Source organism: Sus scrofa, chromosome 5 (genome assembly GCF_054392235.1).
Source record: "Sus scrofa isolate SSC_HxYL_T2T_F1_AM1 chromosome 5, Sscrofa_HxYL_maternal_Yorkshire_Landrace_v2.0, whole genome shotgun sequence".
NCBI lineage: Eukaryota > Metazoa > Chordata > Mammalia > Artiodactyla > Suidae > Sus > Sus scrofa.
Genome location: NC_139387.1, coordinates 56,907,879 through 56,924,545, shown reverse-complemented (window position 1 = coordinate 56,924,545; position 16,667 = coordinate 56,907,879). Strand labels below are relative to the sequence as shown.

Genomic DNA, 16,667 nt, shown 5'->3' with positions numbered 1-16,667 from the left:
AATGTTTTCTTGGCACCACCTGATCAGTCCTTAAATGTATAATTAAAAAGCATTTGATACTGGTACTTTTCTGTTAGTTCCACTTGAAGATAGGCGGGAAAAAAAATCATCAAGAAGTACAAAGTTATCAAATGGTGGAATGGATTCACACACACACAAAACAGGAGCTCCCAGAACAATACAGATTCACAAAATAAAACTGAAGGGAAGAGAAGCCACAGCTGATTCAAATTTTACTACCACCTCTATGTTGGGGATGGAACCTCTACATGTACCTGTACGTATAAAACCAGCACACCAATCACTCTACTGCATCTGCAAAAACAACTGATATCAAAAGAACAGAAGAATAATAGAAATAACATCAATACAAATGAGTGTAGACTCTGTCCCACTGGGGTCACATAAAGGAGAGGTAAATATATTACATGGAGGCCTATTATTTGGGATTGGGGGGGAAGCACTCATAAAAATGTGAAATGAATGAGTTGATCCTGAAACAAACAAACAAACGAAAACCGCCAAATACTCGGAAGATACTTGGAGAGTTAAAAAATATCCTTTTAAAAAATATCTAGGTGTTTCTTTTTTAGGGAATGGACTTTTGCTAGATCCTGCAAAAAGTTTGGTCTGGTTATAAAGATGATATGTCATTTTTAAATAGTCAACCCAGGAGAAAAAAAGAAGAAATGATGAATTTTGGGGAGACATGAGAAAGGACTAAACTGTCTAAGGCACAGAACCTTGGGGAAGGATGGACGTGCAAACGTGTGTGTGTGTGTGTGTGTGTGTGTGTGTGTGTGTGTGTGTGGTGTACATGGTCTGTGTCTGTGTGCACAATGGATCTGAAGGGGAATGAGACATAAAGAAAGAAGTTTAGGGAAGACTCTAAGGCAGTGCCCTATTATCAGTGACTATAACAGTCATATCACTGCGTTTCATTGTATTGCATTAGTTGTCCTAAATTGTTGAGGGCAAAATAATCAGGTATTAATAGTTGCTTCTCTCTTAAAAGAGATCTTTATGGCGTAGCTGAGTACTCTCACCCTTTATTGTACAACTTTCTTGATGGTAGGGATGGTATATTAATTGTTTCTACTACCCACAAATACTTTGAATATAAAAATTACTAAATATTAACTAGTAAATATTAATTATATGGATAGTGAAGATTAATCAGTGATTAACTCTTAAAAGATTCTAAGTTCTTTCCTTTTCTTTTCTCATGAAGTGTTTAAATGATTCTTTATATCGGCAAACAATGCACATGTCATTTTGGCTAGTGAGTAACAAAATAGGAGTATATGCACTACCACATTTAAATCTCTTGAAATGTTTTATTCTCACCACTTGAATTTCACAGTTCTTCCCCCTTTTCAGAGCTTTGCTCCTTTTTCTTCTTTCTTTCCCCCTTAGGGTTGAAAGTTTGACATCTCTGGGACTCACTGATCTCTACTCAGAGATGTCAGCTAATGCATGCATTGTTAGGAGCTCCTTAGTGACAGGCTTCCTATTAATTTAACTTGAAACTTCACTAGGTCACTACATCTGAATTACAGCTCTTTTCACTCCATTCACTGCAGAGAGAGAGAGAAGGGGGCAGTCCTTGAACACAAAGGATAAAAAGTCCAAAGATAAGTAAAAATAAGATATAAGCGCAAAACTCACTTCTCTCACTCCCACGTGTTTTAACCCAGACTGATTTTCACCTGTCAGATTAAGAGTAGTAGTAGAATTTTTCCTTCTGAATATGGATTTTGAAGAGTTGTCCCATCTGCCTTGGTCTCACTTTTTTTTTTCCTCTCTCATGTGATAGGTTTATTCTTTAATTTGTTTCACAAGCAAATTTTTAGGCATTATTCTCAACGGTGCTAGTCATGGGGGAGAAGGAATTTCTATTCCAGCTGGTGAAGCAATATATAGACACTAAATGATATAACAGTTTAAGGCAATGTAAGTTGTTAGAAAATTTTAATACAGTTAACTCTTGAACAACTTGCATGTTTGAGGCAGTGAGCCCCTGCACAGTCAAAAATCTGAGTATAACTTTCAACTCCCCCAAAACTTAACTACTAATAGCCTACTGTTGACTAGAAGCCTTACTGGCAACAGCTGATTGACACAAATTTTGTTTGTTGTAGGTATATCTACATATATCTTAATGAATTCATGACATATCTTTTTCTTAATTTTTTCAATATTTCTAGGCTATGAAGTTTGTGATTTTTTTCGAATGGTCACAAATCTCCAAAAAGCTTCCCAATATATTTGTTGAAAAAAAGGCTCGTGTAAGGGACTTGCATAGTTCTAACTTGTGTTGTTTAAGCATCAACTGTATTTAAAGAGATATAATTGCGATTCATTTAAAAGAGCGTCATTTGAAAGAAAAAAATTCTTTCCAAAAAAAATCTGTATTTCATTTAGTCTGGATTATTAGACCAAATTCTTTGTCACAAATGTGGTTGATTTACTAGTCTAAGACTAGGATTTGAATATTGGTCTTAGATGTTTAATTTAAATGCAATTTTAAGAACTTCTAAAAAGGCTATAATTTCCTTATTCTGTTGATGCTGACACTTTCTTTTTCTGAAGAGTTTGAAAACACAAAAGGGTATCAAGGGCATGAGCTCTAAGAACATTAAGTCCTTTAAAATTTGCTCTTTGGGATTAGGTAATTTTTACTAGAAATAAAGATTATTTTCTCTTCCATGAGATAGCCATCAAAAGCAATTATACTTTTCAATTATTATTAATTTAAAGCATTTTTTTCCTTTCTAATTTTCTCATAATTAATCTATTATGGAGTAAATAAAACAAAAGGCACAAATGAATAAATGAATGAATGCCTAAATGAATAAAAATTATGCAATTTTTACCTGGGACCTTCACCTCACTCCAAAAGAAATGCTTATTTTATAATGCAATTTTGTCATGAAGACAGCTAGTTTCCAAAGAAGAAATAAATGTTAATAGTTCTGTGAACTATCTGTTAGGTCAATATTTGGGGAGAGTCAGTTAAAAGCATATTTCATGAGTTTAGTAATCCAAACACTAATAAATTTTTAAATAATTTGAATATTTTAATATCTGTTCATTTTAATGACGATTTTCTAATACTATTCAATTTACTCCCCGCTCTATACTTTAGAAGTTACAAAGCATCCTCATATATTTTTTCTTATTTTAAGTCTCACAGCAAAAGCATGAGATATTATCAGTCTTACTTCACAGATAAAGAAACTGAAGTTAGAGACATTCAAAGATTTGCCAAAAGCCATAACTTTCCTAAGCTTGGGACTCATACCCAAGTCACTGGGATATAAACCTACTCAACTTTTCAGAGCTGCCTCTCTATCATCTAAATGCCAATAGGAAAAAAAGTGGTTAAGCAATAATTTATTTGAAAAATAAGACTAACAATTGAAATCTTGCAATTTCCTCTTAATTCTGACGTAATTTTGTTTTGTTTTGTTTTGCTTTTTTGGTACTACCTGTGGCATGTGAAAGTTACTAGGCCAGGGACTAAACCTCTACCATGGCAGTGACCTAAGCTGCCACAGTGACAATGCCATATCCTCAACCCACTGCACCACAGGGAACTCCCTGAAGTAATTTTTATACCCTATTATGATAGGGACCATCAAGAGCTCAATTTGGGTAATAATAGCCTGGACTCTTGCAAAAAGTTTATAATACTATATTAGGAATTTGGGATGAACATATACACCCCACTATATATAAAATAGGTAACTGACAAGAACCTACTGTATAACACAGGGAACTCTACTCAATATTCTGTAATAACCTATATGGGAAAAGAAACTGAACAAGAATGGTTATATGCATATGTATACCTGAATCACTTTGCTGTACACTTGAAACTAACACAACATTGTAAATCAAGAATACTCCAATGTAAAATAAAAATTAAATTAAATTGAAAAAATAGTGATTACAAAATAAAAAAGTTTGTAATACCAAATCAAGAAATATTTTAACAAGATAGCTACAAGTACATTCCAAATGTATTCTTCTATCTAAATCACACATCAAAGAGTAAATATTTCAACTAAATGCCATAAATATCCTTAACACTATTATTTAAGTGGACCTATTTTGTTACAACATAAAGCATATGTCAATTTATATATATTCAAATGCTGTCCAGCCATTTAGAGAGGAACTAATATGGCAAGAAATGAAGGAGAGGATGGAAAAGACCTTTAGCCCACCTACTGGCTTGACCAAAGGCTGTGAATCCATCCCAGGTTTATTTCAAATGAGTTGTGTCAAAGGTTACCCGTGGGCCATTTTATAGTGATTTATAGCTGATGTCTTCAAATCTCCTTTTATTTTAATGATAACTTCAATAGAGTCATTAAGGCATTCTTTGTCTTCATGGCAGTGACCAAGAGGGAACTGATGTCTTTAAAAAATTCTAAGGGGTGATGATTATTTATACAGAATGGCAGTTAAGGCCAGTTTTTATGTTGCACCCTGGAGACACAATATTTTTTTCTTAACATATTGAAGATGCTTAGCTTGATTACATATTTTGTCTATCATTGTTACAATGCTAAATTCAAGGTATAGTCCAAAGAAAATTCAATAAAGATGAAAAAAGGCTTAGAACTGAGCATCAGGTAAGAGTGTGATTTTAATTACAATGATCTCAAATGTGTATTAAAGCTTTCACAGTATAATGATTCTTAAGTGTCTGTATTGAGTTAAGCATGTCATGAAGCATGAGGAATTGCAAGATTGATTTATCAGATATTCATTTAAGAAATAGTCAATTAAAATAATTAATGTGTAGTGAAACTCAGCTGTAACGCCTCATGTTTAATTTTTCCAACCCATAACATTAAAAGAATAATGCATTTCACAGTCTGAACGGCATAATAGATTTTACGTATCAACTGTAATGATATCATTACATAAGAGTTTTGATGATACCTTTTAAACTGAACTAAGGACAAAGAATGAGTGCATTTACATTAGAGTCTACTTATTTTGGGTGCTGCTTTGGGTCATTAGATTGCCAAATAAAATGAATCTGCATTCTTGATTACCACAGTAAAGAATGGAATATATATGTGTGTTTATATATATAATATCTATAATGTTTATTTATAACACAAACAAATGTGTGACAGTGTATATTTGAAATATTTCTCCGCTATATTTGAGCTAGACTGTTTGGCATAAAAAAGAAACTGCTGTGGCACAGTGGAATCAGCCGCATCTCTGCAGCACTGGGATGCAGGTTCGATCCCCAGTCCGGCAGAGTGGGCCAGACTGGTGGCATAGGTTACAACTGAGGCTCAGATCTGATCTCTGGCCAGGGAACTCCATATGCTGAGGGATGATCAGGGAAAGATAATTTTACATACGTAAGAAAGAAAAACAAGCAAAATCTTCTCTCCTAAAACTATCTGAGCTGTCAGTTAAACAATATAGCAAAAGTAGCCTATATTAGTATAAGCCTGTGTCTTTGATTTCAGTACACACTTAATTCTTCAACACACATAAGTGAGGAAATTTATTTGAAGACATATTCATAGTAAACAAACTCATGAGGCTAGGGCATAAACCAGAATGCCAATTAATTTAGACCTGATCTTGACGAGTTTTTTTAAGGTATTCTTTTCCTAATTTCAAGAACCATGAGGTTGTGGGTTCGATCCCTGGCCTTGCTCAGTAGGTTAAGGATCTGGTGTTGTTGTGAACTGTGGTGTAGGTTGCAGATGCAGCTCGGATCCCGTGTGTTGCTATGACTGTGGTGTAGGCCGGCAGCTGCAGCTCCGATTGGACCCCTAGCCTGGGAACCTCCATATGCTGCAGGAGTGGTCCAAGAAACGGCAAAAAAAAAAAAAAAAAAAAAAAAAAAATACACTATCAGAATCAGGGCAAAAAGTAGTGGGTATGGTTGGTCCTCTGTATCCATGGGTTCCACATCCACAGACTCAACCAAATATGGCTGATACATAGCGCTGACTATACTACACCATTTTACATATGAAGACTTGAAGATCTGCAGATTCTGATATAGTGAGTGGGTTGTAGAACCAATCCCATAAAGATAGCTAGGGACAACTGCACTTCACTCAGACCAAAGTTAAGGACTGGTAAATTATGCACACTTCCTTACATGGGATATCTCTTGAATGATCGGAACATTTATATTTCCTAAATCCAGTGTATCTCACCCAGACTGACAGGCTAAACAAAGAAAAACCTTACTTATGTGTTCCATAACTTCTCTGTGCACATGGTCCTTCTACACATACCATAACATTGTTTCACTTTCTTTAGGTACAATTGTATTCTGCTCATGCTGCATTGAGATGATCCTCCAATGACTGAAGCCATTGATTTTTGATGCTCCCACCTCAGGGATCCCACACTCAGTCCTAATTCTGAACATAATACATTGGCTTACTTCCACAAATGGCTTGCTGATGTGTTTGTTTGTTTATTGTTTTAACAGAACTATGGCAATGATCATATGTCTAGTACTCCACCAGGTACTAAGGATGAATAAGATGTCATCCCTACCATCAAGGGACTCAGAGTCATTCAAGGCAGGGCAAGTGCTACAAAGGTGCTGTGATACTATACAAGGAATACATATCTCTGCAGTTGTGTAATTGTATGAGTATGTGTATTGCATATGATGTAATAGCCAATTCTACATAGAGATGACAGTCTAGAGAGATCTTATGAGTTGGTACAAGGCAAGAAGGAAAATGAAGTGGGAAAGAGCATTCTGGAGAGATAGAGTGCCACAAATATAGGCAAAAACAGGTGAAGTAACCTGATTCATGAGGAAGTGATTCCATTTGGAGCACTGGGATTGGGAAAACGTAGAAGTTATAAATCAGCCTACTCAGGCAAGTGGTGGTTAGATTTCATCCTTTAGACATTTTAATTTACATTTTCATTCTTCTTAAGCTCACCCACAAAGTGCTAGAGATACATTACAGTCACCCTGCGTTATTTCTTTAAAATTCTGATGAAATAAAACACTCTTTCATACCTATGTGTCTTTGTATAGGTTGTCTCATTTTCCTCCAAAAACCTAAATGATACATCTTGAAGACTTTCCTTATCCTCCTATTTCTCTTCAGGTTGTGCTGGGAATTTTTTTCCTTTTCTCCATGGTCTTTGATCTCTACTTTGCCCATAGTGTTTTAATTGTACTTTATTTGCTGTCTTCCCCATTAAATTGTACAGAGTGTTAATTATTGTACTTGTTTATTCTACCAGTGTTCAGTACATTACAGGTCCTACGGAGGTTTACTGAAGAAACCTCAATAAATATTATTTGACAGCTTCTAAAAGTGACTCTAGAAACCTCATCTATAAATAATATAGTCGTTACATGATATTAAAAAAATAAACTAGTGAACAAAAAACAGGATTCAAATACATCTTGAAAGAACATTTTAAAAAACATTTAAAAACATTTCTTTTTGTCTTATTCAATTCCTTAATGTTTTATTTTATATTCCCCGAATTCTAGAAAATAACATGGTTACTCCAAAGGCCCCAAAATTCACTTCACAATAGCTAGAAAAAAAATGAATTAAAAAAAACTTAAAATGAATACATTCTCTTAGATGATAATGTATTAATAAATATAACTGCAGAGTTCTTCCTATGGTACAACGGGATCAGTGGTGTCTCTGGCGTGCTGGGACACTTGGCCTGGGAATTCCATATGCCATTGGATGGCCAAAAAGAAAAAAAAAAAAAAAAAACTAACTGCAAAAATAGACATATAGTGAAAACTATATCAGAAGAAATGATAATTAAGGTTTCAATTTGTATTAAGATTGAGTTGTATTATATAAACATTTAATCTAGTAAACACTTAAGCACATATTATGGGCCAGCTACTTAAAATTTGATGGGTAAAGAAATATTTCTAATATGATCACTCTTACGGAATTGATCTTTTCTTCACTTTGTTTGTTGCAAGTTCATAAGTTATATCCCAAATATAACAGATCAAAATTCTAGCTCACTGGAACTCCATACATGCCATTACAAAAAGACAAGCGCAATCAAATAAAACAAAAATTACCCAGAAATTCTCTTAAAATTGTATCAGAACTATCATTTCTTTAGATAAAGGACAGCACTATTTGCATGAGAATTGGTCCTAAAAATTCCATCATTTGACCTCAAATTCTTGTCTTGCCCTGTATTTATATGGGGTTGACCTCAATATTGAGCACCCGCAGACTTAAAATGAAACTTTGATCCTCAAAAGAATTACATGGAGAAGTATAGAAAACAAAAATCTGTACCTATTTAAGGACATTCCTATTGCTGTCATAATGCTTTTATACATACTTTGCAACAGTATTTTTCCTTATGTTATTTTAAGTGCTACTGGAAATACCACAAGAGAAAAAATTTGCAGTATTCCATCCTTTCTATTTTTGGTCTCAATTTCTTTTTCTCCTATTTATGAAATATTTACACTGCCAAAAGTCATCAAAATTGCACAAGAAACCATAGCAGCTCATATTATGTCATAAAATAGAAAAAAACAAGATTCTTTGGTTATTGAGCAGCCCAATTTGAATGAAAATCTTATACAAATCTTAGTACTGATAACTGGTCTTGTAAAGAATTCCAACAGAGCTTTATTAAAAAATAGTTTGTGGTTTTATGAAAATGTAAGGTTTTTAGTCTTTTCTGGTATTGGCAAACAAGTTGGGAGAATATGAAATTTTTTTCTATTTCAGTATAGTTTTTTTTTTCCTTCATATTATTTTGATAATGTAAAACCTGTAAAATGGAAATTCTGGTCTTATTTTTCTCTAAATTTAGAGATCTCATTCTTATCCTTTAGAAAGACCAAAATCATATAGGATGAACTATTAGGTTCTGAAAAAGTCAACCAATGGAATCAGCTAGTCCACAGTTGGAAGTACAAGGGCTTAAAAGCTGTGGGATACTGCAACTGTTAAGTCCTGCAGCTTGCAAGAGGAAGGGGGCATAATTCTAAGAAAAATTAATTCTATTATCAACAAGAAGGTCCAGCACTGAGAGAGGGGTACATTCTTTCTATAAGAACCTGAAGACACTTAAGTACATGATTCAGGTTAAGGAAAATTGCTAGCTTTTCATATTTAGGCACTTGGAATTTTAGGCAAGTTGCTTTTCAAGCGGCACTCTGTTATACAAGTCCTTAGTGATATTCAATACTCTAAGCCATCAAGAATGCACTCTCCAATTTAATATTTATGATTAAAATTTTCATGAGTAAAATTCTTATTTCAGTAAAGATTTCAAATATATTTTAAGAGAATTATAAAAGTATTCCTTAGTTCAAAAAAAAGAACTGTTCTATTTTTTGAATACTATTATCTCCTCTGTTCTCAAACTTTAAGTAAGACACATGAGATAAGGGATGTGTGCTTACAAATTCCTCTGATCATATTAAGCAGACCCTAGACAATAATTCACCATCAATGTGAATTACACCACTTACTGTACATCTGATGAAGGCACTTTGTTCCACATTTAATACTGATCAAGTTACACACTTTTTCTGATCTTTGTTTAAAAAACTACAATGAAGAGTAACTGTGTTCTTTAGTTGCTTATTAGAAAAAAATGAAAAACTGTAAGAACGATGATGATGTTTACTGTTTTATAATTTTGGACAGGCTCTGGTAAAATAGTCTCCATTTCTCTGTAAATCAACTTTGTGCGATAAATGCCACTATCATATATTACATCCATGAGAAAATGTGAAAAGGGGATAACTGAAAGAGGATCTTACTTTATGAAATATAACACAGTAAGATAGATACATTAGAATGTTGTATATAAGAGTTCCCGTCATGGCACAGTGGTTAACGAATCCGACTAGGAACCATAAGGTTTCGGGTTCGTTCCCTGGCCTTGCTCAGTGGGTTAAGGATCCGGTGTTGCCGTGAGCTGTGGTGTAGGTTGCAGGCGAGGCTCAGATCCCATGTTGCTGTGGCTCTGGTGTAGGCCAGTGGCTACAGATCCAATTAGACCCCTAGCCTGGGAACCTCCATATGCTGCGGGAACGGCCCTAGAAGAGGCAAAAAGACCAAAAAAAAAAAAAAAGAATGTTGTATATAAACAACATCAATATAAATAAAATAAATAGGATTTTAAGTGGCTTATGAAAATACATTCTTTTTCTTTTTTTGTCTTTTTAGGGCCACACCCATTGCATATGAAAGCTCCCAGGCTAGGGGTCGAATCAGAGCTGTAGCTGCTGGCCTACACCAGAAGCCACAGCAATGCAGGATCCAAGCCGCTTCTGTGACCTACACCACAGCTCACAGCAATGCCAGATCCTTAGCCCACTGAGTGAGGCCATGGATACTAGTCCCGTTCATTGAGCCACAATGGCAACTCCTGAGTGTACATTCTTAAATAAGTCACATAATGATTTTCAAACAACAACCACATTATTTATAGAAGTTTTATTTATTTTTTTATCTTTTGGCTATGCCTATGGAATATGGAAGTTCCTGGGCCAGGGCTCAAAACTGCACCACAGCAACGACTTAAGCCACTGCAGTGACAATGCTGCATCCTTAACCTGCTGTGCCACAAGGAAACTCCTATTTATAAAAGTTTCACATTAACTATAAATTTTTTGAACTGAGTGGAACTGCACATTTATGTGACAAAAAGTAAGACTTTAATAAAGCTTATAACTGGAGGAAGGGAGGAGGGAGGTGGAGAAAGAGGGAGAGATGGAAGAAAGGAGACAGGGAGAGAGGGAGCTAGTAAGAGAGAGAGTGCATGAGTGATTTTGTAACAATGTTGTCCTCTCAAAAACTCTCAATTCAGGAAACTGCAGCTTTATCCCCATGAGGAAAAGAATGCTGTTCATAATTTTAAAACTACCCTGTTGTAACTGTTTTAAGATTGTAGCACATTTTTCACTGAGTTTTAAAAAGACAGCTAAAAGTCTGCTGCACTTGACAGATCCCTTGATATCATACTGGATTATAAAGTTTGGGGTAAGAAAAACCAAAAATTAGAAAAACAAATATCAGAAGTAAAAATCTGGAGTTCCCGTCGTGGCTTAGTGGTAACGAATCCAACTAGTATCCATAAGGACATGGGTTCAATCCCTGGCCACCCTCAATGGGTTAAGGATCCAGTATTGCCCTGAGCTGTGGTGTAGGTTGCAGATGTGGCTTGGATCCCACATTGCTGTGGTTGTGCAGGCTGGCAGCTATAGCTTGGATTTGACCCCAGCCTGGGAACTTCCATGTGCTATGGATGTGGCCCTAAAAAGACCGAAAAAAAAAAAAAAAAAAAAAAAGTAAAAATCTGATTAGAAATTAGGGTCTGTTTTCTTATGTGACTTTTTAACCTTCTCAAAAAACATTAAATAAAACAAGAATTCTAAATCTCTTATGAGCTCTAGTATATAGTGATTATACCTTTTTAACATGACTATTTAAAAATCAACACTTATATGTTAGTACCAAAATATTACTCCAAAAACTTGGCCTTGCAATTGCCTTCATAGAGGTGGTGACAGATTATCATTGTGTGTGTTTTCTTATATCGTTAATGAAAAACAATGATAGAGTGATAGCGAATAGTAACAGTGAATCTAAAGAAAGTTCAGGAGATATTCTAGGTTAAATCCACCCTGCAGGCACTTATTTGCGGTCCTAATGGGCTTTATGTGATTATCTTTTTCTGTCTTTATCCCTCACTGCCTACACTGTGCTCCATGAGGGCAGAGATCTGTCTACAGTGCTCACCAGTATCCTCAGGTCCTAGGACTCTGACGGATATGTCATTGGCAATTAAGAAATATTTGCTGAATTAAATTGTCTTGTGTCTCCAATGGTATGATCCAGGTATGTCCTCAGGGCTGGAACGCTGAGTGTTTCTAGGGAAGTAAAGTAGAGACACCTAAAATACGAATTAATTGGACCCAGGGAATAAAAGTAAAAAAAAAAATTAAAAAAAATTCCTTTGCCTAAAAGTCATACTATCCTAAGAAAGGAAGACAATGAGTAGGTAACTACAAGAGTTTAATGAGTGGTGTGACAAATGGAAAAGATACAATTTCTCCTTAAAAGTGAATGGACTTACAATTAAACTGAAACGCCTTCACATGAAAACGTCCTACATAATGTAGTCTTTCTCTGTCCCCATTTCATGTCTTATTCTCCCTCATGCTCACTGCATTTCAGCCACCCCAGCCTATGTTCCTTGAATTTGACAACCACACTCACACATCAGGGTCTCAGCAATTGCTATTCCTCCTGTCTGGAATCTCTTTTCCACAGACCTCTGTAGGTACTACTTTCATATTCACGATTTTAGGTTGCAAAGAGGGCTTCCTTTATAGCTCTGTCTCAAGAAGACTCCCATGCTTGTCCCTAGGCACTCCTTTACATGTCCTATCTTCTTCATAGCACATACTAATATATGAAATTATCTGTTTAATGGCTCATAGTTTATCATTTCCCCTTCGACTGCAAAATCTTAAGAAGACAAACTATCCTAGTCATAGCTGTACTAGCTGTGGTTCAATTCTCCTGAACTGAACTTGGCATATGATAGGCATGAATTAATATCTGCTGAATCAATGAATGGTATATGTAAGCACAGGGCACTAGAGAACAGTTAAAAAAAAAAAAAAAGGTTGTTCTTTGAAGAATGAGAAAAGAACAGAGCTAAGAGCTGGAAGCCAATTCCAAGTAATATTGTTTGGGCTCCTAATTAAACCACACCTGAAGCCACAATAACTTTTTTTTTAATATGACTGAATACATTTCCTTTTTGCTTAATCCACTTTGGATTGGGTTTTCTACTACTTTACTAACAAATACAACTGTCATTCAGTGAAACCATAATTTGAAACCTTAGAAAGCTGATTACAGTTGTACTTAAGAATATTGTCACCTTAAGAATTACCCTGAATAAAAGAGTGCCACCCCCTCCCTCATCAGAGGCGACGAGGCAGAGGCAAGGTAATCTTATGACAGAGTTACTACATGCTGGACTGAACACTTTCTGAATTTCCTTCTTAAGCTTCTATAATTCTATAAACAAAACATCTTATCCATTGTGTTAAATAAATATAAATTCTGAAATACTTTAGGTTTTGAACTTGTCTGCCTTCAGCTTAGAAGGTTATATCTCTCTATTTTGTTGACTCCCACATTTACCTCTGTAAATATGATATTGTTTTCTTTCCATTCTCTATTTTACAATATTTAAAAATATTGGTGGAACACTTTTGTTCTCTCTAGACAAAAGTCTGATGAAATTTAACAAATAAATACGCATACATTCTATTTTCCACCAATCTAAATAAGGCATTATCATGTAGGAAATAAATCTTTAATTTGGGGAATCTCCATTGAAGAGACTACTGAAATTGTTCCTTTAAAAAGAGGAAAAGAATGGGTAAGCAGAGTGTATTTAATTAAGCAGAGAAAGAGAACCAAATCTGAGGTCGAGGGTAGTCCTTCAGGGTTCCACCCTTCAACTGTAGTACAGGTCAGGACTCAAGGGGCGAAAAGGGGTCCATAATCAATAGCTCAAATGTGGCCCTGATCAGTAAGGTAGGAGAGAAAAGAAAGGATTTTAACTGATTTGAAGAAGGTTTAGGAAGCTCCAATTATACACAATTCCTTAAAAGGAAAGGCAACTTCAGAAGGGCACTTTTGCCTCCTCAGTCTCTGACATGTGAATGTCTTAGGTTTAACCATGATGTTCATGGACTTCGTACTAGCTACCCCTCCTAGGGACATCCTTTCACATGTTTCTGTTCTTCTCCCTATCCTGTTTAAGTTTCTTGACTGCTTGGTTTCAACATTAAAATGCTTTAAACACGCCCCAGTGGGGGCAGTGCATCTGCTCTGGGTTGGACCTATTTTAGGGGGCGATGTCTACCTAAAAAAAAAAAAATGTGATTCTTTGTGAATTTTCCTGTGTCTGCACATCCTCAACATCCTCTTGCTTCCCCCATGGTTTGCATTATTAAAAAAGCTTTGCCATGGTTCCTCAGAGCTGGCTGCTGTGTTCAAGACAGGTTCCTGTCAAAACAAAATCAGTGTACTGGGGAACACAGGCCAGGCCAGTTGAATTCAGAGGCCATTACCTAAATCCCTCTGTATATTTTGCCTTTTAAAAAAATGTCAAAATTACAACTAGTCTGTCTCCTTGTTTTATCATTTTTTTAGTGTTTTTATGTTACAAATGTGACCAAGCCCTCTCTCTCTGAGTCATAAGAATATATCACCAAATGACCTACGTGGACACTTAATAACACTGCACTCAGAAAAGCCTCTGTTTAAGTACCTAGCTGTTTGAGATTCCTGTCAACTGAATATAGATGAAAAGGAAAGGAGGAGGCTCATCACAGGGGTTCTGTTGATAATGTTTCATTTATTTCAGTTTAGCAACAAGAGACCGCAAAAAGGAAACTATTTTATTTAAAATGACAGGGCGACTATATTATACTCGCTCTAAGTATGTCCCACCCAGGAAGTGATGATAAAGATAATAGGCCACATTTACCGTTTAACTCTATGGGGTGATTCCTCTCAAATGAATTCACCTCTTGAGTATGACACATCCATATCACATCTTCAAGGCTCGCAGAATTGTTATTTCATAGATATTGAAATACGAGGGAAGGAGGGGTGTTCAACAGCTATTCAGCAAAGCACAAAGCAGCTGTACAGAGCAAGGTGTTAGGGATTTGAGCATTTAATTGATATGCCAGACAGTGTTTAAAGCGTAAGAATAGAAAACTGGCCATTTGAAATGTGGTTATAATTAGCTAAGGCTTACATGCCATTCTGAAGTTTTAGGAGAAATGAAATCTACAAAAGTACCAGGTCCAGTGGTTTCAGGATGGATCAGTGGTTTTATTTGATTGTACATATATAGATGAATGGAAGCTCCTCTTTGATTAGGGCTATTTAAGCACTGTGGGTTCCTTAGAGATATATTCAGAGACCAGTTCCAGTCCTGTGTAGTGAGGAATGATTATTTGAGATCTTGACCTGAAAAGCTCTAAGAGTAAGTCAAATAATAGTATTCCAGGAATTCTGACATATTGGAAATTACATCCCTAGCAGCCACCACTACTAAAATTTTTTCATGCCCAGATAAAATGTGAAAATATTAAATACAAGTTATGATTATATTGAGCAGTGCTTTCTGAACTTTTTGTAATGGAAATACTATTATGGAGGCCTTAGCACTTCCTTAGCATTTTCATAAGTCCATTTCAAACTTATGAAATCTTTTTGATGTCTTTTGCTTTACCCTGAAAGGATGTTTTTTTCAAATATTAAAAATAATGTTCTGGAGTTCCTGTTATGGCTTAGTGGTTAATGAATCTGACTAGGAACCATGAGGTTGCAGGTTTGATCCCTGGCCTCGCTCAGCGGGTTGGGGATCCGGTGTTGCCGTGAGCTGTGGTGTAGGTCACAGACTCAGCTTGGATCCCCCGTTGCTATGACTGTGGCGTAGGCCAGCAGCTATAGCTCCCATTAGACCCCTAGCCTGGGAACCTCCACATGCCATGGGAGCGGCCCTAGAAAAGGCAAAAAGACAAAATAATAATAATAATAATAATAATAATATTCTAACAGTTAGTGTGGTGGTGGTGGTGTGACTTGGTTGCGGTTATCCTGCAGGTGCACTTGTGGAGCCAGCCATTTCCCCCAGGTTCATTATAGAATTCTGTCTCAAAAGTTAGCAAAAATGCTTCATTTCCCAAATCTTTTGTTAGAACTAATTTTCAATGAAGATGAATCATGGTCATCCTCTGATTTCTCATACTCCCAACATAAATTGCCTGTGTACTTTATTCTGTGACTCATGGTATTAAACTACAAAATTCTACCCTGTAGATCAGTGTGTACTGATAAAACACTTACTCAATAGCATGAAACTGTGATTGGTACCATTAGAGTCAAAAACAGATGCTCTAATAGGAGTCATGGCATTTTTGGCATTACTCACACAAGCACCTGGCTACCAAATCAGAAAAGACCTTGATTTCTGTGTCTGTGAAAGAGGATCCCATCAAACAATACAGTGGCACTTATTGCTTCTGAATGTGAAGCAGTATGTATAAGGATATTGCACCTGAAAATATCTGATTGTGTCTGGTCAGCTGGCTCAGGCTTTTTCTGACTTGCTGGAAAAGTATTTCTTTTTCTTGTCTTAACTCCCAGGTGCTACTGCTGAGCAAATGGGAACATCACTGCCGGAAGTATTTGAAAAGAACAAAAAAAAATTGATTTGGACAATCTATGTGCTCCTGTCACTGAGAGAGACAACTGTGACCAGAGGTATGACTAGGGTCATAGGAAGGTTAAGAGAAAAGCACCCAGGAATTCTCTCTTGTCATCAGCTTTTCAAACTAACTACTCTTGGTTAGCTGCAGGCAATATATAAGTTTTCATCAAATACCAAGAGAGGCTTCATAGTATTTACAAGTTGCACTTAAAATCTTCCCAAGAGGCAACTACTTTGGCAGCAGCAAAACACTTAAAATGTGAAGTTCTGATGGTTGGCACATCTACAAACATGAGGATTTCTTGATAATGTGGAAATTATACTTATTACCAACAATTGCATGAGCTGTGAGTGAAACCAGGTAAAAA

General features: G+C 35.9%; 1 protein-coding gene across 24 annotated transcripts in view; it reads right to left on the bottom strand.

Annotated features, from left to right (window-relative positions):
• SOX5 (SRY-box transcription factor 5) overlaps window positions 1-16,667 on the bottom strand; it is a 527,302-nt gene that overhangs the window by 56,240 nt on the left and 454,395 nt on the right. The gene's annotated exons all lie outside the window — the stretch shown is intronic.